The sequence below is a fragment of the Suncus etruscus genome, chromosome 2 (genome assembly GCF_024139225.1).
Source record: "Suncus etruscus isolate mSunEtr1 chromosome 2, mSunEtr1.pri.cur, whole genome shotgun sequence".
NCBI lineage: Eukaryota > Metazoa > Chordata > Mammalia > Eulipotyphla > Soricidae > Suncus > Suncus etruscus.
The window spans coordinates 63,719,173-63,747,022 of NC_064849.1; the positions used below are offsets into that span (position 1 = coordinate 63,719,173).

The 27,850-nt window shown below is 36.7% G+C and overlaps 2 pseudogenes; one reads left to right on the forward strand and one right to left on the reverse strand.

The window, feature by feature from the left end:
- The first annotated feature begins 701 nt into the window (after positions 1-701).
- On the forward strand, positions 702-27,850 carry LOC126001703 (60S ribosomal protein L7-like 1; annotated as a pseudogene).
- Positions 17,721-17,851, reverse strand: LOC126002997 (uncharacterized; annotated as a pseudogene).

Below are 27,850 nucleotides of genomic sequence, written 5' to 3' on the forward strand. Positions count from 1 at the left end.
GAGGATGGTAAAGTGTGAATAAAGTTTTTCTTAAAATTGGACCCAGAATGTACTACTGGGCACCAGAGAATAAAGAGAGCAGGGTCATTGAGACCCAACATTAATAGCACTTAGCCACTCAATGAAACATTACAGAAATATTGCCATTATGATGTCTACTCAGTTAACATTCAGTGAGTCTATTAGTGTATTAAATGGTGCATCATTAACATGGAAAAATTAACCCAGCTTTCAGAAGTTATCTTACTCACCTAGTGAGCAGAGCCATAGCCCTGGAGGAATTTGATCCACAGTAGAATATAAAGGACTTGTAACATGTTATAACAAATATACGGAACATGTATATTTTTAGGAGTTAAGACATAAACTGGCTATAAAAGTTACCTTCTTCACTTATATAATGGGCATAATTGTCTTCCCCTGCCACCAATCTCTAGGGATGTTATGGTGATGAATCAAATATGAACTGCTGGAGAGCTGGCATTTGAGGGAGACACAGACAAGGACCAAGACAACAAATTCAAAATTAAGAACCTAGAGCCTGTGATAAGTGCTGTGAAGGAAATGAAGAGAGTGAGTGATAAGAAAGAGAATTAACTGAGAGACCAGTTTCAGGAGGGTTCCCAAGTTGCTGACATCAAATTTGTAACTTGAAAGATAAACCAGTTGGTTGCACTTGCTCAGTCGTGAAATTGTGGAAGATGGCAGAACAAGAGGAAAGAAAAAAGATCCTTTTGGTTCCAGAGGTACTCTTAGCAAAGAGAGCAAAAGAAAGGAAAAGAACCCCCATTTAAATGACTTGAGTGGTTCCTGCATGATTTCTGGCTATAGAAGTATTATCAAGTGCATCTCAAAAGACTAGAAGTAAAACCTGATGGCTTGGTAGCACCAGATAAACATTCCTTGGTCTTCGTTGTCCTCATACAAAGGATTAGCGGTGTGAATTTACAGGTACTGCAAACTATATCAAGACTCCACTTAAAGAAGATGTTCAGTGCAGTCTTTGTCCAAGTGACTCCTCACACTATCAGAATGTTTTAGTAGGTGAACCCATATATGACCTGGGAGTTTCCAAATCTGAAGTCAGTCTGGGAGCTCATCTTGAAACATGGACCAGCCAAGGTTAACAATAAAGTCATCCCTTTGACAGACAACAGGGTGATTAAGAAGCATCTGGGGAAGTTCGATGACATTGGCCTGGAATGGAGGGAGGACAACACTGGTGGTGGGAATGCCCCTCATTCATTGTCACTATGTGCCTCAAATATTACTGTGAAAGAATTGTAATTCATTTTGACCACAATATAAATTTTATAAAAAGGAAAAAAAACAGCCTGAAGCCAGGCAAGGACCTGTCATGCCATGCAGCAGAAAAGAGACCAGAGCAACATTAAGGAGGAGAATGTTGTATGAGATGAAGTTCAAGGTACAAGGAAGGAAGTTCATACAGAACAATGAAAATCATCTCAAGGAGTTGGGAGTTTAAGGAGTTTAAAACCATGTTAAGTAGAATGTATCAAAAACTTCCAGCTATAAACTCCTAGACAGACTTGATACAAAAGCACGTTTATTCAATAACGAAGTACATATCTGAACTGGTGATATATAAAGTGAGAATCCCAGGTGCTAGTTTAAAAGGAGTACACGTTTACTGAGGATAATATGACATTATCTATAAATGCTGTAAATGTTTTAAGTTTTTATCTGAATGACATTTAAATGAATACATAAAGAAAAATTAAGTATTTTTAAAAAAAATTAAATAAAAAAAGTAAAAAATGGGGCTGGCGAGGTGGCGCTAGAATAATGTGTCTGCCTTGCAAGCACTAGCCAAGGATGGACCACGGTTCAATCCTCCAGTGTCCCATATGGTTCCCCCAAGCCAGGGGCAATTTCTGAGAGCATAGCCAAGAGTAACCCCTGAGCATCAAATGGGTGTGGCCCAAAGAACCAAAAAAAGAAAAAAAAGTAAAAATTAAGTATTTTAAATAGGTTAATGTATGATAAATATATATTTATATATTAAATATGCTAATAAATATGTTATTTATATATTAAATATACTAATATTAAATATACTGTGTACCATAATATAGTGGTAAAGCACTTGTTTTCTATGCAGCCAACCCTCAATAATCCTTGGCATCACATATGGTCTCCCAAGTTCTGCGAAGATTGATACATGAGTACAGAGGCTGTGTGGTCTGAAAAAAATTGTTTAATTATTTCTCTATCCTTCACTGTTGCTGTTATTACAAGAGTACTAAAAACTCTTGGTCATAATACTAGTAGTGGTGCTCACACATACTTAATGGCATTGCACTAGAGATGTAACACTTTGTTGAACTGCTGGAACTACAGTCAGGCAAGGGGAGTAACGAAATGGGGTGTGTGGTGCAGGACTTAACTTGGCTTCACAGGCCTCAGAATTATATGGTCAATTCTAACACCATGCACCACCCCACCCCCCACTCCCAATGAGCTATCTTTGGCGCCAAAAGTGTACACTGGTGACATATATATTTAATTTGCATATTTTAAGTAACCCTAAACCTTTATTTGCCATATTCATGGGAGCCCTTCAATTTGTAGATATCAGTCTTTTTATTACTGATGTAACATTAGTTTACAATGTTTTAAGGGTACAATATTATGACACCATATGTATCACCTCTAAAATGCCAATATCTTTTACTATTGATTAGTGTACCATTTCAGCCCTCTCTCTTCATTTCTACCTTGATCATCTCAATTCAGTGGTCAAAATTTAAGGGTTTGTTTCAAATTATACATTGTGGTAGACATTATTCACTTTTAACAAAAAATAATTTTATATGTCAACACCTTCCTAGTTTAAAATTTATTTTAACATTTTTGTGGATGGCAATGCTTCACTCCATATGATGCTTTTTTGTAAAGAATGACACTACACATTAGAAAACGTCCCTGGAATATGTAAAGAGTTAGTTCAAAAATCAACAAAATATAGAAATGGAACTCATCCTTCAAGACATCATGTAGCATTTTGATATTCTTTTGTACTTTTGGAACAATTTGCTATGTTTGAAGTTCACCAGAGGACAGTAGAGTTTTAGCATTATGAATAAAATGCACAGCAATCACTTGAATAGTTAACTATAGAGATGGAGAGATATTTCCAAAAGTTAAGTACATGTTTTGAATGGAAGCCCAGATTAGATCCCTGGCACTGCCTGTTTTTGAGCACTACTGATAGTGGTCCCTAAGCACAGAGTATGGAATAGCCTTCAGGACTAACCCTAACCCCAGAAGAAGAATAAACTTTAAAACTATATACATTCCCTGTCCCAAGTAGCACAGGTCAAATTTAAAATGTCTTTTGTTAAATCACGAAATTGAAGGCATTTTTATAAAAGTGATATGGCACAAATGTAATTTTCAAAGTCCCCAGATTGAAAGGTCTGAGGAAGCCCCTCTGCTTACCATGAGAAGATTCTTATTCTATTTAACCACACTCAAAACACTAAGTCCTATTCTGCTGCCTATGTTTCATATCTCATCTTTATCCTATAGGCAGAGAAAGGCTAGCACCCAGTGAAGGGAATCTAAAATAAGCAAAACAAACAAGAAAAGAGAAAGAAAGCACTATTCTTGAATTTCAAAACTAGCAGGCTTGGGCTAGAGAAATTGAATAGCAGGTAGGGCGCATGAAGTCAACCTATATTTAATCCCCTACATCCCATATGGTCCTCTGAGCTTTCCAGGAGTAATTCCCATGCACAGAGCCATAAGTAACCCCCTGGACATTTCTGGGGGCTTTTAGTGGCCTAAATACCTTTAAAATTTGCAGCAGCCCTTTGTGAACATGTTTTCTGAATGCTAGATTGACTGGTTAGAGCTCTGTAAAACTGTAAGAATCTTTTGGCTCATCTACTTCAAATACTGAACTACTCCCTATGATTCAAGTGGGTGTAGCATTCTAATCCTTTCTTTTCTCATCTGTAAAAATGGAAATAACGACATTTATCTCAGAGTATGGTTGTTAGTGAAAATAAGTCAGATGAAGCAATCACATTGCCAGCTTTGAATGCCTTCACTCCTCACAATCCAACTGCTGGTCACACTGTCTTCATTGAAGAAGATAGAGCAAATCATCTGCTTAAGTGACCTGCACAGGCAATGAACTTTAAAGACTCTAAGAAAACATGAGTCATAATTCCTTATGAAATGAGCACAATTTTTAAGTGGCTCTTATATATAGACCATATGTTTTGAGTTTAAATATTAGAAGTTAGACAGTAGTCGTTAAATGTAATCTCTTGGTACCTTGATAGGAAGATGGACTCTCTTAGCAGAAACACCTTTCTTTTCCTAGGAAACAATTAAAATTTACATCCTCCTTTTAATGACTATTGACTATCTGGAGACAGAATTGAACAAATATTCAAATACAAGTTTTAAGAGGTATATCATTAGATGCCCAACTCTTTCCTCAAATCTGCTTGTTTCACTAGTATTGGGAAGAAAAAGAATTTAGACTAAGAAAACAGAGAGATATTCAGGGTCAGTCGGCATCTAAAAAAGAGAGAGATGAAGATGCTGAGAAGTGGTTTATCTCACAAAGTTAGTCTGAGAGTATTCAAATACCTCTATGAAAAAAAAAACAAAGGCTTTTTCAAAGAAATAGGAATCAGAAATAACCATATAAGAGAAAAGAGTAGAAAGTTTTAAAAGGCAAAGAAAGTAATTATTAATGTCAAATGCTACATACCAAAATACAGTGAGATCAGGGGAAACTTTTCTGTCTGAGAGCAAAAATTCATCTCAGTAAAAATGAGACCTTCAGATAGATATATCAGATGAACCAAGAGACCAACTCAGAAAGAGACACTTCTGGAAGTCAGAAGAGGGCAATCCAAGATTACCTTCTCTCACCTGTTAGCTTTTCCTATGCAAGTTCATCAGTTTGTGAATTTCAATTTTCTTCATTTGAGATTAGAACTGGTGATGCTCAGGGCTTGCCCCTGACTCTGTGATAAAGGATCACTCCTGGTAGGGTACTGGGAACTATATGTGGTGCTGAGGATTGACTTTCTTTTAAATTATTAATATTTATTTTGTTAACTTCACCCTTCTTTTCCCAATATTGATGTGCTGCAATAACCAGTGGTCATGAACATGCTTGATTGTGTGGCACATCTTAGCTGTGTGCACAACAAAGATCTCCCCAGTGGAGCTCTGGTACTTACAATTGACCTGGAGGCCTTATGATGATCACATATATACTCACCAGGGGTCACCTAGTAAACCCTGCTCAGAATAGTCACACAAAATTTAGTTGCAGTTTTCACAGACATTTCCTTTGGATTGCTTTGCACACACAAACCTAGTTGCAGGACAGCCAGAAGTTGCTTGCAGCATTGGGGATCACAAAGATAAGGATTGTTAGGAACAAATATTTGAGCTGCCAGAATCAAGTTCTATGCATGTGACAGCACAAGGACCAAATTCATGACCTTACCCTTGCAACAATGGTGCTTTACAATTGATCCATCTCCTGGTTCCCTTATTGACTAACTAATTAACTGATGAATTAATTGTTGTAATATTAGTTTACATGACGATATTGTTTTAGGGTACAATTTTACACATCTTCAAAATATCTATTACCATTACACAGTCACCTCCAAAGTATCAATATTTCAACAGACCATTAGATCACACTCATATACATGTCATCATCATCATCATCATCATCATCATCCCTTTGCTGGTAATCACAACTCTACTAGGCCCACAGATTTGTTTTAGTTGTGCCTTTTATCTTGCTTTGCTTTTTTTCTCTGTATGAAGACCATCTGCCCATGCTGTATTAAAAAGAAAAAGTTTGCCTTCATGACTGATTTAAGTTTTATTCTGTATATAATACCCATCTTTTCTTTTACTCTAATTTGTTGCTGGCCATTGTGCTGTTTCCAGAACAAGGTAAAAAAAAATTGGGCTGCAGTGAACAGAAATGCACACAAATCCCAAATTAGTATTTTGTGATCTTAGGTTAGAGTAGATCTTTAGATCAAATGGAGAGTATTGGTTTTATTTGGAGTGTCACACTGGCTTCCATAAAGTATGCATTAATTTGCAATCCCACCAATGAGGAATAATTCACTGCTGGTGTTTCTAAGTTGAGATATTTCTCTACAAGTCAGAAAGTACTTATATTTTCTGACCATTTTTATATAAATCACTCTCAGAGGTGTAAGGTAGTATCCTATTGTTATTTTGATTTGTATCTCCCTGATAGGGAGTGATAAACATTTTCATATACCTATCAAGGTTCTTTATTTTTTTATTGAGGTTTGTGAGAGCATTTTATCTCTTTGATATTAGTCTTCTGTCATATGTGTGGTTGTGGATATTTTCTCCTATTTAGTTGGATGCAGTTTGGATCCAGTGAGGTTCTACCAGTATGTAGAAAGAAGCCTTTTAGTTTTAGATGATTATTTGTTCACTTTTACTTTTGTTTCCTTGAAGTTAAATGCTCAAATATATCTATCATAGAGGTTAATTTTATGGATTTCTTTGCATATTCTTTGTATTTGTTGTTTGGGATCCAATATTAAACCTTTAATTCATTCTGTGCCAACTCTCAACTATCTGGATCACTATTTTATGTATACACAATATAAGATAGTGATTCAGATTTATTCATGGGGATAGCATATGGCTATCATATTATCCAACACTATTTTTTTTAATTTTTTATTGTGGTCAAAGTAAATTACAATCTTTCACAGTAATATTTAAGGCACATAGTGATAATGAATGAGGGGAATTCACACAGCCAGTGTTGTCCTCCCTCCACTCCTGCTCCCAGCATGCATCCCACTTCTCCCTCCTTTACCCCCCATAATGCTAGTACAACTGCCCCCCCTTGTACAGCTTGTTGTACAGATTGGGTATCGATTCTGTTGTTGTTGACTTTGGATTTAGTATTCAAGTGTGATCATTTTTATTTCCATCAAATGAACATATAACTGTCTGGTCTTGGTACCATCCATTTATCTCCCTTCAATTATGAGGCTGATCAAGGTGATTCCAGTAATGTGGCTCTATTGGAAATATAAGAAAAGATATGGGAGGAGTCTGTCTAAAAATAAATATCCATTTGGAAGAAGAAAGGGAAAAAAGAAAAAAGGTAACAAAACAAAACAAGACAAGACAAGACAAAAAAAAAACAATAAGGGAGTAACAACAAAAGTACATAAAGAATAAAAAAGAACAAAAGAATACACCATGTAACCAAAACCATCAGCTATGAAGAAACATACAAACAAACAAAACCAAAAATCAAACACAAAACCAAACCAGAAAAACATACCAACAACTTCTTAAAAAAGGGAATTCCCTTGGCCTAAGAGATACAGGGTTTCTCTGCCCTTGAAGCATACTGCCATGGAAACAACTACAGGCTCCATACTCACTCATTTACACACCCTAAGGTCTTTTTATGGTGCCAGAGAACTTTCCACTCAGATGTGGGTAATGACATCCCACTTTTGTAGCTGGAAATCTTGTTATTTGCATAGGTCATAGGGTGAAGGCTAGGAGAGAGTTTTTCTTTATGGTTCTAGGAGTTCTGTTCCATCACTGTTGTAATCAGTCTTCTGTAAGTAATGAACTTAGTTTTTGTTCAGATTCTAGGATAGAGCCTAGGCTATAGTCTTTCAGCATGGTTCCAGAAGTTCTGCTCAGTTGCAGTTGTCAAAGTCTTCTGGGATTAAAGATCTTGGTTTTTGTATGAATCCTAGACTGAGGCCTAGTCTAGGAACTTCCTCATTGGTCCCTTGATAGATTCTGTCTAGTCCATGTTTGTCAAAGTCAGTCTTCTGTAAATAGCGATTTTGGTTTTTGCTTTGGGCAAAGTATGACATGTCTCCTGATTGTATCATACCATTAGGTGATGAGATAGGGCAGCCCTCTCAAGTTGTAGCTCAAGTTGTTGCTATTTCCTCATGTCAGGATGATATGTTAAAATTGGTGTAACCAACAACATTTTTTATTGTAAGAATTTATTCAAGAGACAAAATTGATTAACATAATGAGGTAAACTAACATAACAAAATATAGTAACATAACATAATATAATTAATATATTATAATAATACATGTAAGTCAAAGAAAGTTTCTGATTAAAACACAATTTTTTTCATAATGGCTTACATATCTTTCACAGTAGTATTTTAGGTACATATTAACATTGAATCAGGGGAATACCCATCACCAAATATGTCCTCCCCCCATCCCAGTTCCCCTTCTACAACCCATATACCCCACCATCAACCCTGGGGCTACTAGAGTAGGTGGATCCCTCTTTGTCTGGTTTACTATTAATGATCATATATCTGTTTGGTAGTGAAACCCTCCCTTGTTTCCCCCTCTATTTAAGAGGCAGAGCTAGATAAATCGAGGTATATGGTTTTGTTTGAAGGAAAGAAAGCAATAGATTGAGGTACAAAATAAGCAAAAAGAAAAAAAAAAGGAAGTCAAATATGCTGAAAATGGGTGGAGTCCCTCTAGAGGCTTCCAACCTCAGTTTGAGAAAGGATGTGAAAAAGGTAATTAAAAGACCACAACAGGGCCAGGAGAGATAGCACAGCGGCGTTTGCCTTGCAAGCAGCCAATCCAGGACCAAAGGTGGTTGGTTTGAATCTTGGTGTCCCATATGGTCCCCCATGCCTGCCAGGAGCTATTTCTGAGCAGATAGCCAGGAGTAACCCCTGAGCACTGCCAGGTGTGGCCCAAAAACCAAAAAAAAAAAAAAAAAAAAAAAAGACCACAACAATACAGAAACAAATATCAAATTAAATAGTGAGCACTACAGCAATAAAGACACAAGAATTTTGGTTCTGAAATCAAATCATGCTCGAGTGCAAAAAGGAGAAAGATAAGATAAAATAAAATAATATTGGAGACATCACCTTCAATCTCTACACCAAAATAAAGACGTCAAAAAAATCGATCAATCGATAAATAAATATGTGGAAAAATGATTGTTTTGTGCTTTTTTTTTTCCTTTTCTTTTTCCCCCTGCATAGGCACAGTAACTATTGGGGATATTATAGAGGAAATTCCCTTGGCCTAGGAGATACAGGGTTTCTCCACCCCTGAAATATACTGTCATGGGATTAACGATAGACTCCTTGCATTATAATTTACTCTCCCCTTGTTGCTTTCATGGTGTATGGAAGACTTCTGCTTTGTCTTGGATGGTAAAATCAGACCTCTGTATCTAGAGATCTTTTTTGTTTTGTTTTGTTTTTTTGTTTTTTTTGGGTCACACCTGGCAGTGCTCAGGGGTTATTCCTGGCTCCAGGTTCAGAAATTGCTCCTGGCAGGCACGGGGGACCATCTGGGGCGCCAGGATTCGAACCGATGACCTCCTGCATGAAAGGCAAACGCCTTACCTCCATGCTATCTCTCCGGCCCCTGTATCTAGAGATCTTGGTGGTTGTGCAGCTCAAGCAATGGAGCTTATGAAATCTTTATTTGTGGTTCTAGCAGTTATGCTTCTTCAGTATCATTTTAATCCATCTTCTGTAGTTGGTGGTCTTGGTCATTATGTTGTTCCTAGGATGGATCCTGGGATAAAGTCTTTTGTTATGTTTCCCAAAGACCCGTTCAGTTGCGGTTGTCTCAGTCAGACCTCTGGAATTGGAGATCTTGTTTGTTGAACAGATCCTAGACCAAAAGTTAGGCTAGAGCTTTTTGTTGCTGTTGTTGTTGTTGGTCCCTGGATGCATACTGTCCAGTCTTGGTTGCAACAACCAGTCATCTGTATATAGCGATCTTGGCTTTTGCACAGATCAAAAGGTGACATGTTTTTTGATTTTGTCTTATCAATAGCTGATGAGGAAGGACAACTTGCTCTTAGATCAAGTTGTTCCCATTTCCTCATTGTCAGGTTATCAATTTAGAACTGGCGCATGGTGGCATCAGAGCAGCATTGTGAATGCCCTGGAGGGGGGTTGGCTCCTGGAGCTGCTGTGGAGAACTCTGTCGTTTCTATGACTGGGATCCAGGAGTCAAGGCTGGATGGTCAGTGTCTAGTTCCTTGGAGCCTAAGTTGTTTCCACATGACATACATTCAGGGTGGCAGATGTCCCTATGTTGTAAACAAGTATGAGTTCTTATCCCTAGTAGATAAGAGCTTGTATTTATACGTACAATTTCCCCTTTGTTTAATATGTCTTTGAAGGAGGAAGTGGTGCTACATTATATTGCTGGTAGATTTGGGGGGTGGAGAGAAAAGAAAACAGACTCCCGACAAAAACTAAGAATATATATGATCACACATATCTAAAGGAAAAAAAGTTTCTTTAAAAAAAAAGATTAAATAAAAGACGTAATTTAAGTGATAAAGTGGGGCCGGGAGGAATAACATGGAGACCAGGCATCTGTCGTTCCTGTAGAAGGACGTTGGCTCAGAACCTGGCATCCCATATGGTCCCCCGTGCCCACCAGGGACTTTCTCCAAGCATAGAGCCAGGAGCACCCTCCGAGTGCCACCAGGAGTGACCCAAAAGAAGCAAAAAAATGATCAAATCAAATAACAAAAACTAAAACAAAACAAAACAAAACAAACAAACAAAAGAAACTAACAAGAATAAAAAAGGAAAGAAAAAAGAAAAAAAAAAAAAAAACAAAGAAAAAGGGAGAAAGTGATACCGGAGATCACTTTACATTTGGGGAGAAACAGGGTAAGAGGTAGTGTTATATAGGTCTATACTTATGATGAAAGTTTAGGCTTCCCCATTGTCTTTTGAGATTTCCTCCCAGGCAGGGAGGTCTTGGGTAGAGTTCTTGCAGTGGGGGTCCTTTGGAGCTAGTTCCAGTATCAAGCCACAGTCCACATTAGGGAGAGGTGATTAGGAGGGCCACACTGCGTGAGTCTGTTGGGGGGCTAGTTGTATTTTCTTGCCGGGAACAAGGTGAGAGCTTGAGTGGGTGTCTCTTCACTTGAGTAGTGGGTACTGGCTCATTGGGGTAAGAGGTCTGTCTTGATGCCTAATGGATTAAGAACTAAGGGTGGGGCCAGCATGGTAGTGCTGGAGGTAAGATGACTGCCTTGCCAGCGCTAGCCTAGGATGGACCGGGGTTCAATCCCCCAGAGTCCCATATGATCCCCCAAGCCAGGAGCGACTTCTAAGCGCATAGCCAGGAGTAACCCCTGAGAGTCACTGGGTGTGGCCCAAAAAAACAAAAAACAAAAATAAAAAAAAAACTGAGGGTGAAGAGTTATAGTGTGGTGGGGATATTGGGGGTGGGATTGAGAGGTGAAGGAATAATCGGATTTCTAAAGGAGGGAGAAGGGATAGTATATGGGAGGGGTTATATAGGGTATAGGTATGGGTTGTTTGTGGTTTAGGTTTGTCCCTTAAGGAGGATTCCTATCTCTGTGTGCTACTGCACACATATAAACATACAGAAGTTAGCTTAGGAGCATATTAATGTAGAGAGGTGTGCTGAGTACTAAGTATAGTACTTGTAAGAAAAGGAAACTAATAGATCAACTTTTGGGTATGTATAGGTTTCGTGTCTTGAGTACTGATCATTGTGTTAGTGAGGTCTATCTATATAGGTGTTTACTCTTTTCAGTTTTGTCCACAGCTTTCCTTTCCTATAGAGGAGGTAACCATGTGATTTTTATTTGACATAGATTGAGTTGATGATAGTGAGGAGGAGAAGGTGGAAAAAGAGGGAGATTAGAAGACAGAATAGGAAAAACAAAACAAAACAAACCAACAATCAAACACCAACAACAACAAAAATACCAAGTAATGAGAAGAGAGGGTATAAGAGCAAGGGCATGTTAGTTTGGTTGAAAGGGTTTGATGCTTGGGCCCTGTGGTAAAAATCTGTAGGTCTGGGTCATTGCTTTGGTGATCTGGCTGGTCATGTGCTTCAGATCCTAAAAGAAGGTATAATCCAGAGATAAAAGGTATGTTAAACAGTTTTATCCAGCCATTTTCATGATTCAAGCAAAGTATGGTGCCTCGTGTGACTGAGCACCGAGGTACCACCATAGGATGTTCACACTTTGTATCCAGGAACCCATATGGACAGAAAAACTGAGAAGTTATTTTAAATGTGGTAAGGTTAAGGCATTCAAATATAATGTTTTGAAATGTTTCCTTTGGACTCAGTAAGTTCCCATCTTAATCTTTACCTGTAATCCTGTATAAGATCCCTAGTAAATTATTATGGGCCTTTGTAGTAAAATGATAATTACATACCTGTTCTCTCTATGCTGCTGTTTTTGTTGTTGCTCGTTTCTTTATGATATAATGTGTAGTCGGGCTTTGTGTTGTTTCTCTCCCCTTTGTTTTGGGCTCTACTCCCTAGGGATTATTACTGTGTTTGAGGTTTCTAACCTGTTACACCCTGTTATTTAATTGTGGGGTATTGGTTGTATATCTGGTGTATATTTTAGGTACCTCAGAATAGTGCTATCATTCTGTGTTTATCTTTCGTCTTCTAACTTACTTCATTTAACATAATATGTTCTAGGTCCATCCACGTTGCTGCAAAGTCTGTGATTGTATCATTTCTGACTGCCATCTAGTATTCCATTGTGTATAGATACCACATCTTAATGATCCATTCATCTGTTGTTGGACATCGAGGTTGGTTCCAAGATTTGGCTATTATACTGAGTGCTGCAGTAAATAGTGGGGTGCACACATACTTTGGGATGAATGCCTTCCGACTTGGGGGTAGATACCTAGGAGAGCGATTGCTGGATCAAATAGGAGCTCAATTCTGAGTTCCTTGAGCACTCTCCAGACTGTTCTCCTCAGGTGTTGGACTAGGGGCATTCCCACCAGCAGTGGATGAGAGTGCCTTTCATATCGCATCCCCACCAACACAGATTGTTCCCAATATTTTTGATGTGAGCCATCCTCACTGGTGTAAGGTGGTACCTATTTGTTGTCTTGATTTGGATTTCCCTAATGAGTGAAGGTGAGCATGTTTTCACGTGTTTGTTGGCCATCTTTCGGTCTTACTCAGAGAAGTGTCTATTCATTTCATCTCCCCATTTTTCTATGGCTTTATTTGGTTTTGGAGGACTCAGCTTTCTGAGTGCTTTGTATATTCTGGCTATCAGCCCTCTATCTGATGTATTGAGTGCGAAAAATTTTTCCCATTCAGTTAGCTGTCTTCTTGTTTAAGTTGGGTTTCTTTCGCCATGCAGAAGCTTCTTAGTTTGATGTAATCCCATTTGTTGATGTTTGATGCTAAAATCCTTGCCATTGGTGTTCCATCCTCGAAGACATTTTTAATATATAGGTCTTCGAGTGTTCTGCCTATTTTTTCCTCAATAAGTTTTATAGATTCTGATCTACTTTCAAGGTCTTTAATCCATTTTGAGTTGACTTTTGTATAAGGAGTGAGGTATGGGTCAATTTTCAGTTTCTTACAGACAGTTTTCCAGTTGTACCAACACCATTTGTTGAAGAGACTTTCTTTGTTCCATTTCAAGTTCTTGGCTCTATTGTCAAATATTAGTTGACTGTATATCTGGGGGTTTATGTCTGGAAATTCTGTTCTAACCCACTGGTCTGAGGCTCTGTTTTTGTTCTAGTACCATGCTGTTTTGATCACTGTGGCTTTATAGTATAGCTTCAGGTTAGGTAAAGAGATGCTACCAACTTCTTGTTTTTCAGTATCTGTTTGGCTATCCTGGGTCTTTTGTGGTTTCAGATGAATTTTATGATTAATTGACCAACACCATTTTTTATGACATTTTCCTTTCTCAATGTTATGTTCTTGGTCCCTTTTTCATAAATTAACTCTCCAGATATTTGTGGATTTAATAATGGAAATTTGATTCTATTTTGATCTTTATGTCTATTTTTATTTTAATACATTATTATTTTGATTACTAGAATTTTTTGTATATAATTTCAAGCCATGAATTATGATGATGCCTCCATTTCTCTTTTGTCTCAATATTACTTTGGCTTTTTAGAGTCTTTTGTAACTCTAGGAAAATTTCAATAAAATGTGTTTAGCTTCATTAAAGAATGTCACTGGCCAAAAACATAGCTCAAAGGGTAAAGTACATGTTTTCCATATGAGATTCAGTTCTTTCTCTAGCAGGATATAGTTAGTTCCCCACCCACTGCTTGAGGTGACACCCAGGCACAACCAGGAGTGGCACCTGAAAAATACCAGATACGGCTCAAAAAAAGAATTGGAATGTTGATAGAAATTTTATTAAATCTTTATGATATTGTGGGTAAGAATAGAATTTTTACAATATATCTTTCTAATCCATAAATACATAGATCAAAGTAGTATAAGCCAGGAGTACACCTCTACCTAACACAATTCTTTTCTACCTTTAGGCCAGTATTCAAATAACCCACAGCTACTTCCAACCATGTGTTCTATTTACATTTCTTTGGCTCTAGGTTCCTTCCAAACTGCTTTATCTTTTCCTTTCTCTTTTTCAATGACTAGCATTTACGTTAAAACTTCAAAGTAATCTGGCATTCTCCCTCTTTTTTACTTTCCAAATAAAGAGCTAACCAAATAAAGCAATACAAAAATATGATAACTATTATCTATAGTCCTCTTTTCCTTTTTCAACTTGTTTTACAGTTTAGACATTTCTCATCTAGTTTATGGGTCAATGTTATGACTAGTTTCTTTATCAAGTCCAGACTTTCTTACTTTCTTACATATAAAAAGGTAACCAACCATTTTATAGTTGAGGACTAGTGAAAGTAGAAGTATTTTGTTGGACTGAGGCAGAAGTAAAAACCATTATTTATGATAAGATTAGCTATATACAAATATTTATAATTTATGTTACTACATAATCCAAAATACCACATATTAGGTAACAATAACTTTTTTGTGTGTTTGCAGGAAATTTGTGGACTGATTCCAAACCACAAATGAGTAGTAAAAACTACTGTTTTGTATCACTGCCACAGTAATATTTCTAAAACATAAATATATTTATGCAAATAGGCTACATTTAAGTTACCCATTAGCATCAATAATTAACATGAATATAAAATATGAGAAAAATGGAGTTGGAGAGATAATACAGTGCATTGGGTACTTGCCTTGCATATAGCCTGCGTGGGTTTGACCCCCTAGCATCCCATACACTGAGTGCAAAACCAAAAGTAATCCCTGAACATCTCCAGGTGTGGCCCAAAAGATAAATAAATAAATAAATGTTTGAGAAAATTACTCTATCTCTGTACTTCAACTTCCATTCAATACAAAGAACTCATGATAAATTTTGCTATCAATATCATAAATTTTGTGATGATTATTAACTCTACACTGCTTTTCAAAAACTAGTCTTAGAGAATATAAATGTCAGATAAACTAGTTTTAACTAGCATAATAGTAAATCATATTTTATAATGTGATATAACAATATTAAGTGCATGGTAAACATCCTGAGGAAAATGTTCTAACATTTTAATGGCAAATGTCCCAATGATAATGGTTTTATATATGTGTGTGTGTGTGTGTGTGTGTGTATGTATATATATATATATATACATATATGTATACTGTTCATCCTGGATTGGCTGCTTGCAAGGCAAATGACCTACTGCTGTGCTATTTCTCCGGCCCCATAGTACTATATTTTTTATCATACATTTTCTACATTTCCCAAAATGGGCATGTAAGTCTAGGTAAAAAAAATTCAACTTTTGAAACACAAAGTTGTCAGGAAAATGCATTAATACAAAAGAGAATTTGAAAAGGTTCTCACATGGGGCCAGAGAAATAGCATGGAGGTAAGGAATTCACCTTGCATGCAGAAAGATAGTGGTTCGAATCCTGACATCCAATATGGTCCCTGAGCCTGCCAGGAACGATTTCTGAGTGTAGAACCAGAGTATCCCCTGAGTGCTTCTGGATGTGACCCAAAAACCAAAAAAAAAAAAAAGAGAGAGAGAGAAGAAAAGAAAAGATTCCTATGGGGCTGGAGAGATAGCTTGGAGGTAAGGCATTTGCCTTGCATGCAGGACAGCGGTTCAAATTTCGGCATCCCATATGGTCCCCTGAGCCTGCCAGGAGCGATTTCTGAGCACAGAGCCAAGAGTAACCCTTGAGTGCTGCCGAGTGTGACCCAAAATCCAATAAATAAATAAATAAATAAATAAATAAATAAATAAATAAATAAATAAATAAATAAAATAAGAAGGTTCTCACAATTCTGAAAGATGCTGGACTTGCTGATTTATTAAACTGTAAAAAGGAATTGGTTCTCTCTTTGCACCTTTCCTAGGATCAATGTCTAGTTAAAGCTACAAAGGGCAATATATCCTAACTTCATTAGATAAGGGTGAAAACAAAACAGAAGCTGAAGTTCATTAAAGATGACTACCACAGGCTGGCAGATTGAGGTTGCAGTGGGTATATCTCTACTGAAATCTCTGCATAAAATCCTTGGATACTGTAGCAGGCACTAAATAATTTAATACTTGAATTTTAACCACATTGTAACATGAAAATTCAGCCAATAATAATTGCTATCAATTTAATGCATAGAATCCAAGTGAACTGAAGAATAACTGAAAAAGGAATCATTTTATGTTTTTTCTTGAAGGCTAGATTGTCATTAAAGAATCTTTTTTCTACCTGTCTATTTTTAGTTATGTGGCTTATCTCTTTCAAAGTAAAAGATCCATTTAAATATTCCTACCAAGCAGGGGAGTAAACCCACACTAATTATAGGAGCACAAAAAGATTTCTATGGCCTACTTTATCTCATGCCACAGAGGAGGACTTGCATAATAATTTTTTAATAAAATAGAAATAGTAAAAGAAGTTTTAAATTTTGGTGACTTTAAACCAGTGTTTCTTAACTAGGGGAAATTTTGTTCCCAAGAAGATATTTTTCATTTAATAACTGAGGGTTTCCTACTCCAATATCTATATCCAGTGCTCAAACTAAAAACCACTCATTCACAATAGACATCAGAAATAGTTACTTGAAAATGTCATCAAAAAATTAAATGAATAAAGGGGCCAGCGAGGTGGCACTAGCCAAGGAAGGACCGCAGTTCCATCCCCCGGCATCCCATATGGTCCCCCCAAGCCAGGGGCTATTTCTGAGCGCTTAGCCAGGAGTAACCCCTGATCATCAAACAGGTGTGGCTCAAAAACTGAATAAATAAATAAATAATAAAATTTCAACACTTTGTCACCACATTATCAATATTCTTCATATTCATTATCACTTTATGTTTGGCATAGAATAACAATCTGAGAGCAGAGAACAAGAACAAAAATTAATTAAAATTTATCTCTGAGAACAAACACAGTCAGCATGTTCACACCAGACCAGTCCCATAGACTCACTCTTTCTCAAAAAAAGATGTAAACTAAGCCATGAAAAATCATGGGTACACCAGCCACCATGCAGCCAAGAGCTGGCAATCTCAGAAGAAGAGGGCAGGGTAAGCCCCGCCATTCCAAAGCCACATCTGCTGCATCTATCACCTATCATTACCACTTTGCCTATGGCACTGCCTCACCACGCTAATTTTCTTCAGAGTCACAAATCTGATCTAACTTCAGGTATGCTGGTATTTGGGTAATATCATCAGGACTCTTTCGGAGCAAATGCAGCAAACCCTTTCCCTACATCCTCTTTCTCTGAAGGCCTAGCAGCTGAGAACACACCTCTCAAATACCTCAGTACCAATAATAGTGCTTTGAATTCCTGGACAACTTCATTTGTTTGATGCTTTCATTCCTATAAGTTTTTAATTAGCAATAATCGTGCCTCGGATAAACCTCATTGACTACGATACTACCACTGCACAAAGCTGCTTTCATTCCTATAAGGATCACACCAATTTAGATGCTAGTGTGTATGTGTGGTTACTTAATGTTCAGAAATAAATGAAATAACAGAATGGAAATCTAGCAAGAGTTTACTAAACATTTTTGCCATTGTCTTAATGACTTCATTGGAGATACAATAATTTTCACAAATTTGCTGCCACTGTATTTTTTTTCTCTTCCTTCTTTTTTATTTTTTTTTTTTGTACTTTTAAAAATAAATTTGCTCTCAATTATATGGAAACAAATGTATTTCCTAATGACTTCATTGGAGATAAAATAAATTTCACAATTAGGTTTGTCACTATAATTCTTTTGTTCTTTTTAAGTTTTATTTCTTCTCTTTCATTTTTTCTTTTTCTTTCTATTCTTTTTTTAACAACTTTGCTCTCACTTATTTGTATTATGCTCAATTATGTCAACTATGTGCTGAATTTTCTTTAAATAAAGTAAAAATAGATATATCACTGAGATTGCACAGAAACTGAAAGTGGAAGAAAAGGGGATAGCTAAAATTCAAGGTGACTAAGGGAAAATCATTGTCTTAAAATTCTGCATTGTTTCATTACACCAAAGTAGATAGACTAAAGTAAATGTAGAGTTGTATTCCAGAGCTGTATTCCAGCTCTACACTAAGCTACCAAGAAATAGGTTCTTTGAACCTCAATTTTTTCTTTTCATGTGTGGAAATAATTACAGATATCTCTCAGTGATCTTTTCATTCCCTAAAGAATAAGTTACCAGTAAACATTGCTTCCATTCTCTTTTTCTATGTGCAATGCTGAAATCATGATTAGATTACATTCATTTTCTTACACTCTTCCTTAGTGAAAAATTATGTCTCTCACAACAGTGGTTTTTCTATATTATGAATTGTCTACATAAAATAAATTTCAAATGATACATTAGTACATGTATCTCACTTCATAATCAGAAGGTATGTCAACATTATGGCTTCTCTTTCAAAAAGGCATCAGGAGGATTAATTATCTTAGAGGATCATTGCCCTCATTTTATATCCTGATTATAACTCCAATATCTACACCAAATAAAACCATTTCTCTGTATAAAAAAGCATTCAACAAATACAGTCACCAGGTCTGCATTTGGCCATAGGCTCACTTTATTCTCGAAAGAGATGTAAACCAAGTGGTGGGAAATCATGAGTAGGCTGGCAGCACAGCTGAAAGCTGGCAATCTCAAAATGACAGGTAGGCCAAGTACTGCCCTGCCAATGCCACACCAGCTGCACCCACTACCAACAATCATTGTTTTGTTAATGGCCCAGCTTCACTACTTAACCATGAATCTCTGCAGAGATGCTGAGCTTACCAAAACTCCAGGTATGCAGGTATTTGGGCTGACATAACCAGGACTTTTGTAGAGTTAGTGCAGGCACCCCAACCCTGCCTTTCTGTACTTCTGGAATGTCTGGCAGCCAATACCACACCACACAAAAAACACAATAAATATTATAGAGCTTGGAATTCCTGGACTAAATATATGGCCATGCAACAACACCAATACTGTCATCCCAGTAGGAACACACCAATTTAGATACCAATGTGTATCTGAAGCTACCTAAAGTTCAGAAACAGAGCAAGTAATAGAAAGACCAACTCTCAACTAGTAAAGCTTTTGACAGTGACTTGATCTCATTGTGAGATACTGTAAAGAAATTGCCTTCGCCTGAGACTGAGCAAGAAAGACTGGCTAGAGAAGGGTTTTTCTCAGATTGAGTTTCTGAGTTTTCTCAGATTGAGGAAACCAGCAGGGTAGAGAAGCCAGATCCTTTAAGCTTAAATCACTAAAGAAGTCTTTCAAGAAATTTGCCGACATCCAAAAGAAACAGTCAGAAGTAAACTCCACAAGAAGGAACAACTGGGGCTAGGAAGATAGCATGGAGGTAGGGCATTTGCCTTGCATGCAGAAGGAGGGTAGTTTAAATCCTGGCATCCCATATGGTCCCCCAAGCCTGCCAGGAGCGATTTCTGAGTGTAGAGCCAGAAGTAACCCCTGAGTGCTGCCGGGTGTGACCCAAAAACCAAAAAAAAAAAAAAAAAGGAAGAAGCAACTACTACCAGGAGTACCAGCAAATCAACCAACTAACCAACTACCAACCACCCACATTCCAGCTGAGGGTCTTCCCCCTTATTGTCCTCCAACTGCTTCTCAATTAGCTAGCAAGGGTCTCTAAATAAAAGATAAGATTTCTCAGCTCTTAAAGGAATAGACCTCTTTTCAGGGAACATCATCAAGAAGATACAATAATTTTCACCAATTTTCTTGTGTGCTGTATTCTTCTTTCTTCAGTTTTTAAAATTGCATTACCACTTACCTGTAAACAAACATATTGTGAGCAACTATGTAATACATGGTGTTTAAATAAAGTCATTTGAAAAATAAAAAAATGTAAGAGTGTGCCACTTATTCCCATGGTACTGATTGAGCTCCCATGAGAAAAATTTCAACATTTCTTATGTATGATCTCATTTTTCTTCTATCCTGAAGCTTTCCAGAGTAAAGCACTTTAAATATTGAGGTTTATTGGTGCCAGAACAGTGGCGCAAGTGGTAAGGCGTTTGCCTGCATGCACTAACCTAGGACAGACCGAGGTTCAATCCTAGCATCCCATATAGTCCCCCAAGTCAGGAGCAATTTCTGAGAACATATCCAGGAGTAACCCTTGAGTGTCACTGGGTGTGACCCAAAAAGCAAAATATAGATAAATAAAAATTGAGATTTATGTTCTCTATTATGGACATTTGTTGGACATCCCAAAATAAGTCAACAACATAAGAACATTACATGTAATGCTTTACATATAAAAACAAAGGTTTGAGGGTGCGTGGTCTTTTATCATTGTCTTCTGTATCATTGATGATCTTGCATTAAATTATCTACAAACTGTTTCCTCCTTTTCTTAGAAAATTTATTTCTATGTCAGCTTTTGAAAAATTTTAGAGTATTTATGTTGTATTTAAAAATACTGTCCTGGGGGGCTGGAGAGATAGCATGGAGGTAAGGCATTTCCCTTTCATGCAGGAGGTCATCAATTCGAATCCCACATCCCATATGGCCCCCTGTGCCTGCCAGGAGCAATTTCTGAGCCGGGAGCCAGGAATAACCCCTGAGCACTTTCGGGTGTGACCCAAAAACCACACACACACACACACACACACACACACACACACACACACACACACACACACAAAATACTGTTCTGGATCATTTTGTCACAGAGTAATCACACAGACAGTTGATTTAGAAAAATTCATGAATACAGACGATCTTTTTCCTACAGAAAAAGGATCCAAATTCTATCACATCTTGCACTGCAGTTGATTTTTGCTGTTGTAGCTAGGATGATGGTCTGAAAAGAAGTTCATAATTAATTTCACAGCTTCTTTCATGAACTAATTCCCAAATAGTCCTTCAGCAGTCTTGACCTTTCCTCTGCCTCAAGACTCTAATAAGAATAATAAGATCTCATCTTTCTTATTTACTCACCTCCTTCTTTATATAAAGCCTTGTGAGCATTTAATTCTCATCATTGTAATTGGTTTTTCTCCTTTCTAGTAGACACCAAATAGAAGTTAAACAGGAGTGACAGATTTGTTTTTTTTCCCCCCCCCAGGGAGCAAAATAGTTTTATTGAACAAATTTTACTTAGAAAAATGTGAGGAGGGCTGATGAGATAGAACAGTGATAGGGTGTTCGCCTTGCACGCAGCCAATCCACCACAGACGGTGGTTCAAATCCCGCCATCCTATATGGCCCCCTGTGCTTGCCAGGAGTGATTTTTGAGCACAGAGCCAGGAGTAACCCCTGAGCTCTGCCATGCCACCAAGTGTGACCCAAATCCCGCCCCCACCAAAAAAAAAAGGAAAAACATGAGGAGTAAAAAGAGAATGTGTTCAAGAAAATATAGGCTTAAAAGAGCAAGTCAACAAGAAAGCAGAGGCATAGAGAGGTATATATTCAAGAGAGAACATGGGCTTGAAAGATCACCTAGTTGGTTTGTTCATAATAATGGATATATTATTGGCTATAGCCTAATCAAGGTATAAAATTAGTATTTGTTGAAAGAAATACACCTAAAATGTATGACTATATGCATATATAAGTAAATTCAATATCTAAATACATAAACAGGAATGCTTTATAAATTTTTATAATTAGGCAAAATAAATAAATTACACCTAAACCAATGAGATTTTGAGAAAGATCACCTTGGCCTTTGAATAATGCAGTGCTTCTCAATTATTTTCTGTCATTTCTTGCACTCCCCATGTGACTGTAAATAGTATCTTTATTAAAATAAACTTTAACCTGCAAACAAAAATATATAAAAATAATTTGAGCTGATTTTTTAATCAGAGGTGATATCTGGATTAATGGCTACTATGAGCACATTTTGCAATGCATAGCTTTTTGAAGCGAGGTTTGAAGCAGGACACAGAAACTCTCAGCTCCAGAGACATTCAGAGACATAAACACGAGGCTCAGCTTGTTATGAGAGTTTTTGCCAAGGTCAAACAGGGCCCCTTTTACGAGCCTCATGCCCTCTCTGGGGGGCACGCCGCCCCACTATTTGAGAAGCACTGGAATAATGAAAGATAGGGACAATAATTAGTTAACTCAGTTCATAGTAAAGGATCATAATGGCTATGGAGAAAGCCATCAGAGCACATTAACAGAGTACCAAGTAGGCCAACTTACATGAACCTCAATACTTGCCTAAAGGTGAAATCATTAGCTTCATATCTTTGAAACTAAAAACTCTGAACCAACTCACAAAGTTACTTTAGAGCTTGGAAAGTGACACATTTGAAAGCTAGTCACTTATCAGTGAAAGACGCTTAGAACAAGAACATGAGACAAATGTATACTAATTTAGAAAAATGCAAATCTCGGGGCCGGTGAGGTGGCGCTAGAGGTAAGGTGTCTGCCTTGCAAGCGCTAGCCAAGGAAAGGACCACGGTTCGATCCCCTGGCGTCCCATATGGTCCCCCCAAGCCAGGGGCAATTTCTGAGTGTTTAGCCAGGAGAAACCCCTGAGCATCAAACGGGTGTGGCCCAAAAAAGAAAGAAAGAAAGAAAGAAAGAAAGAAAGAAAAGAAAGAAAGAAAGAAAGAAAGAAAGAAAGAAAGAAAGAAAGAAAGAAAGAAAGGAGAAAGAGAAAAAGAAAGAAAGAAAGAAAGAAAGAAAGATGACGAAAGGAAGAAAGAAAAGAAAGAAAGAAAGAAAGAAAGAAAGAAAGAAAGAAAGAAAGAAAGAAAGAAAGAAAGAAAGAAAGAAAGAAAGAAAGAAAGAAAGAAAGAAAGAAAGAAAGAAAGAAAGAAAGAAAGAAAGAAGAAAAATGCAAATCTCAAAAGTGCTACAAATGAACTGACCTTATTTATGAAGTGTTTACACAGTTTTTTTTTTGGGGGGGGGGGAGTGAGATTCGGAAGTCATTTTAGATCTGTTCAGGGCTTAGTCCTGGTTTAAAGCCTGAGGGTCACTTTCTGCTGTACATGGAGGACTATGAGGTACCAGGGAGAGGACCTAGATGACCTGTGTGAAAATATGTGTTCAACCCATTGAATTATCTTTCTAGCCCTAAAAACTAAAAAAAATTAGGAGGAAGGAAAGGGGTAGCATGTGATTTATCAGTTTTAGGCGCTGAAAAGATTGCCTACAATCTCAAACTTGAAAAGATATCTTAATTTTATTTAGAAACAGAAATTTTATTAAATTATATTAAAAATCCTAGTTTACCTGGCTCAAACCTCTTATTTCGAAAACAAATAAAGACCCAAAGTCTAGTAGACTGATTTGTTAAAAATTATTAGTGGCTTTTTTTTTCTTTACATTTGTGACAGTAATAGAAGCCAGGTCTCCTACATATAAGGTATATGACTTTAAACTAAACCACATCTCTGATGATTTGTCCTTATTATTGATTTATTTATAGTACTACCTGCTTCAGAAAATATTTAAGGCACTTGACAAAATAAAGAGAAAATAAATATTCAAACAAGATTAAGGAAGAATGAGAATATAAGATTATCTTCAATTAACTGGATTCAATTTATTATTATTTAAAATTATCTTTACTTTATGAATCTGCAAATACAATACCAATTCAGTAGAGATAATACTTTAAACTTTGAACTAGGATGTACTGTTCTTTTCAGTACAGTATTCAACAAATTACACAAAATATTCAACACTTCTTAATAAAATAGGATTTATGTTAAAAAATTTTACCCAACTATAAGCTATAATAATGAATATATCTTTGACTTCATGGTGCTTTAACTCATGAAAGATTTGTTGAGAAATAATACCATTATAAGTCAAGGAAGATCTGTATACTGGTGAGAACGTGGCAAAATGTATAAGCTTTCTAGTATACAATAATATAAAAAAATATTCATTTTATTTCATGATTCTGTGCTTGTAAATTAAGAACCAATTGTTCAGAAAGTTAATGATGCTACATTATCTGTCCAAAGATCAGTGAATAATTTCTCCTTTTCTTAGACAAGGTCCTGTGCTTTATCAAAAAATATTACATTATTATACAGCACTTTCTGATAACATCCCCTCCCCAAATAAGATGATGGCACAACACTGGAGAAAATTTCAGGAAAAAAATATGATTCTTTGGAAGACTAAAATGTTTCAGACATATAATTCAATACAAGGATAGAATCAAGAGAATAGAAAAACAGTTGGACTGCATGTCCTTGAGGCAAAGCTCAATAAATAACATTTTCCTCTAACAGAAGTATGATAAATCCTGAGTAGGAGTGATTTGTCAATCCTTAACCTGCCCTATCATGGCCAGGTTCCTTTCAATATGGGCCTCCCACATATCAACTTGGTCTCCAAAACCAGATCTAACAGACTTTTTATGCAAATTTCAAACATTCCTTGATCTGTCCCCAAGCTGTTAAGTTTCATTAATTTTACATCTAGAATTATCTCAGAAGCATGCCTTTTCCTGTACCCTGAATTTCTATAACAATCTTTCCATCTTTCCAAATAAACACTCTCCCTTCAAGATTTTCCCAGAACCTATTGAATAAAATTGTAGGCCCTTACCATATAAGAATAGACCTCACATTATTAGTCTCTGTCTCCCTTTTTCATATCCACTCTTCTCTTCACATTTTAGTCCGAGCATATAACTCATTGGACCATTTCAGTAGGTGCTTTACATTTCTCCATCAGACTTCAAAATCTTCAATTATTCACTTTAATACCTCCTTTGCGTTTGTCACATTGTAGTTAGTTGGCTATTTGAGTAGTTCTGTTGGCAAATCTTCTACCTGCTGAATGGTAAACTTTACAAGTTAAAGAGATACATCTTTCAAAACACAATTATATTGCTTTCCTAGCTCAGAGCAGGCACAGTGCTTGAGACATAGTAAGTATTAAAACACCTTAAGCAATAAAGAAAAGAACTGTGAAATTGTTAAATTAAAAAAATGAATATCAGGGGCCCGAGCAGTGGCACAACTTAGGGCAGTTGCCTTGCACGCAGCTGACCTAGGACAGATTGCAGTTCAATCCTCCGGCTTTCCATATGGTCCCCCAAGCCAGGAGCGATTTCTGAGTACAGAGCCAGGAGTAACCCCTGAGTGTCACTGGGTGTGGCCCAAAAACAAAAAAAAAATTAGATCCTTTTTCCTGCCTTTTGATACAAAGATTTTTCTATACGATATGTAGAACCATAAATGATAGCCATCCCTAATTTCTTGTGTTTTTTTGCCTATATTCTAAGAAAAGGATATTGATTGCTTTTTTTCTGAAAAAATTTCCCTTTCTTCTTTTCTTTCTTTTTTCTTTAATTGTTGTTCTGGACAACCTTTGCTAGGATGCCTGAATAGTAAACAAACTTGAAAAATGCGGGTTTGTTTCACTTTGAAGTAGAGAGTATATTTGTTTCTTGCCTGGGATAAAAAACATGAAGTCTCACCTGAAACAAAGATTGGAACAGTTTGCTAGCTGCCCTCTTACACAGTTGAGGGCTTCCTATATCAGGACTTCTCTGACCAAACTTCCATGTGCACAGCTTACACTTTGCTGATCTTTAATGCCTCTGTGCATCTTAGTGGGGAAAATGGAACCAATAAGTCCATGATTCTGTGTTAAGTTTCATCTCTTCAGCTAATATAAAATTATAGGAGCCTTTTAGTTTGCAAAAAAGATAAAATCTCATATTACTCACAATTCTATATATCATGTGCTTTAATAGTTGACAGATATAAGAAAATAAGGACTTAAAGGCTAAGAACCTCTTGTGAAAACTGGGAAAGCTATAAAACACAATGTTGTAATTGATTATAAATTAAAGCTTGATAATACAATAATGTAATAAATGGAAGGGTTTTATCCAGATTTTATATAATATATTATTATTTATTAGTGTTATGGAACACACGAAAAGATTAGTATAATGGGTAAGACACTTGACTTACAAACTCTGGGTTTGGTTACTGGCACCCTATACTGGAAATGATCCCATTAGGATCAGGAGTAAGTCCTGAACATAGTCCAGTATGGCTCAAAAACAAACAAACAAACAAACAAAAAATATAAACATTTTAGAATACTTGCAATGGAAATCTATTTTTTAAAAATAAATTTCCTGCACCCTCTTTATTATGTAAGAATTATGCCCATTTTGGGAATGGCGATGCTCCACAAGTGGTGCTCAGGAGGAATTAGTCTTCACTCTGTACTGAGAAGTTAGTCTTAATAGGAATTAGTCTTACATTATGTGATGAGAATCAAACCCATTGGGCTACATGCAAGGTAAGGACCCGACTTGCTGTCTATCCTTCCAGTCTTATGCCCATAAATGTATAAAGTTGCTGAAACATTGGCATCCATTATCCAAGTATCGTCCCTAAGACAATTATATATTAAGAAATGTACAAACACTGATACTTTAGGGCTGATCCTAAAGACAGAGCACATAATACCTATGCAGCACCAGGAGCAGAGCCCTTAAATTCTTTACTTTTGTTTAAAGACCACACTCAATAATATTGAGAGATTACTCCAGTTTGGTGCTCAGGAGTGACTGCTGATAGTGCTTAGGGGACTATATGATGCTGGAAATAAAACGCCAGCCTCCCACATGCAAACATGCATTCAAACTATTCAGTTCACTCTCTGGTCCAGAAGGTTCAAACTTTTAAAGAGAATTATGGGTCTGTAGAGATAGTACTCCTGGTACAGAGCTTGCCTTTACCCTTACTATGACCAATCTGAGTTCAATCCCCCAAATCCTATATGGTTCCCTAAGCCAGAGTGACCCTGAGTATAGAGCCATGAGTATGACCTGAGGAAAGTGGATCTGGCCCAAAATCCAAAGAGTGAGAGAAATTTATAGTTCTATCTTCACCTTAATCTCATTACATTCTTATTATAATAATAACTATCATTGCTTTTCATTGTACATATCAATATTAAATATACATATATGTATATATTTGATAGAGAAAAGTATATCCAAAGCACAGGATTAATAAAATTCACTAAAGCCTTTCCATTTGGATCAGGGCAATTATTTGAGACATAAAGATGAATTTATAAAGTTTAACTTTCATGGAGTGAAAATACATTGGGTAGGGTGCTTGTCTTGCATGCAACTGACTCTATGTCCCCTAAGATGGTCAGGAGTGAATCTTAACATAGAACCAGGAGTAAGCCCTGAGCACCACTAGCTAAGTATAACCTCCCAAAAATTTTTTAATTCACAGGAAATGAATTCCTAGAGTCTTCTTCTGTTTAAATCTATAGGTGGAAAAATTAATGACATCCCCAGAAAATAAAACAGCTCAAAATTCAGTCATCTTTATTGCCATCAAAAGGTCTGAATTCTCTGCTTCTTTTTATTTTGCAAATAGGCTCCAAAGTTTTTGATGTCCTGCCTGAGAATCAGTGCCTGTTCAAGTGCCAAAATGAGAGATCTAATTACTGA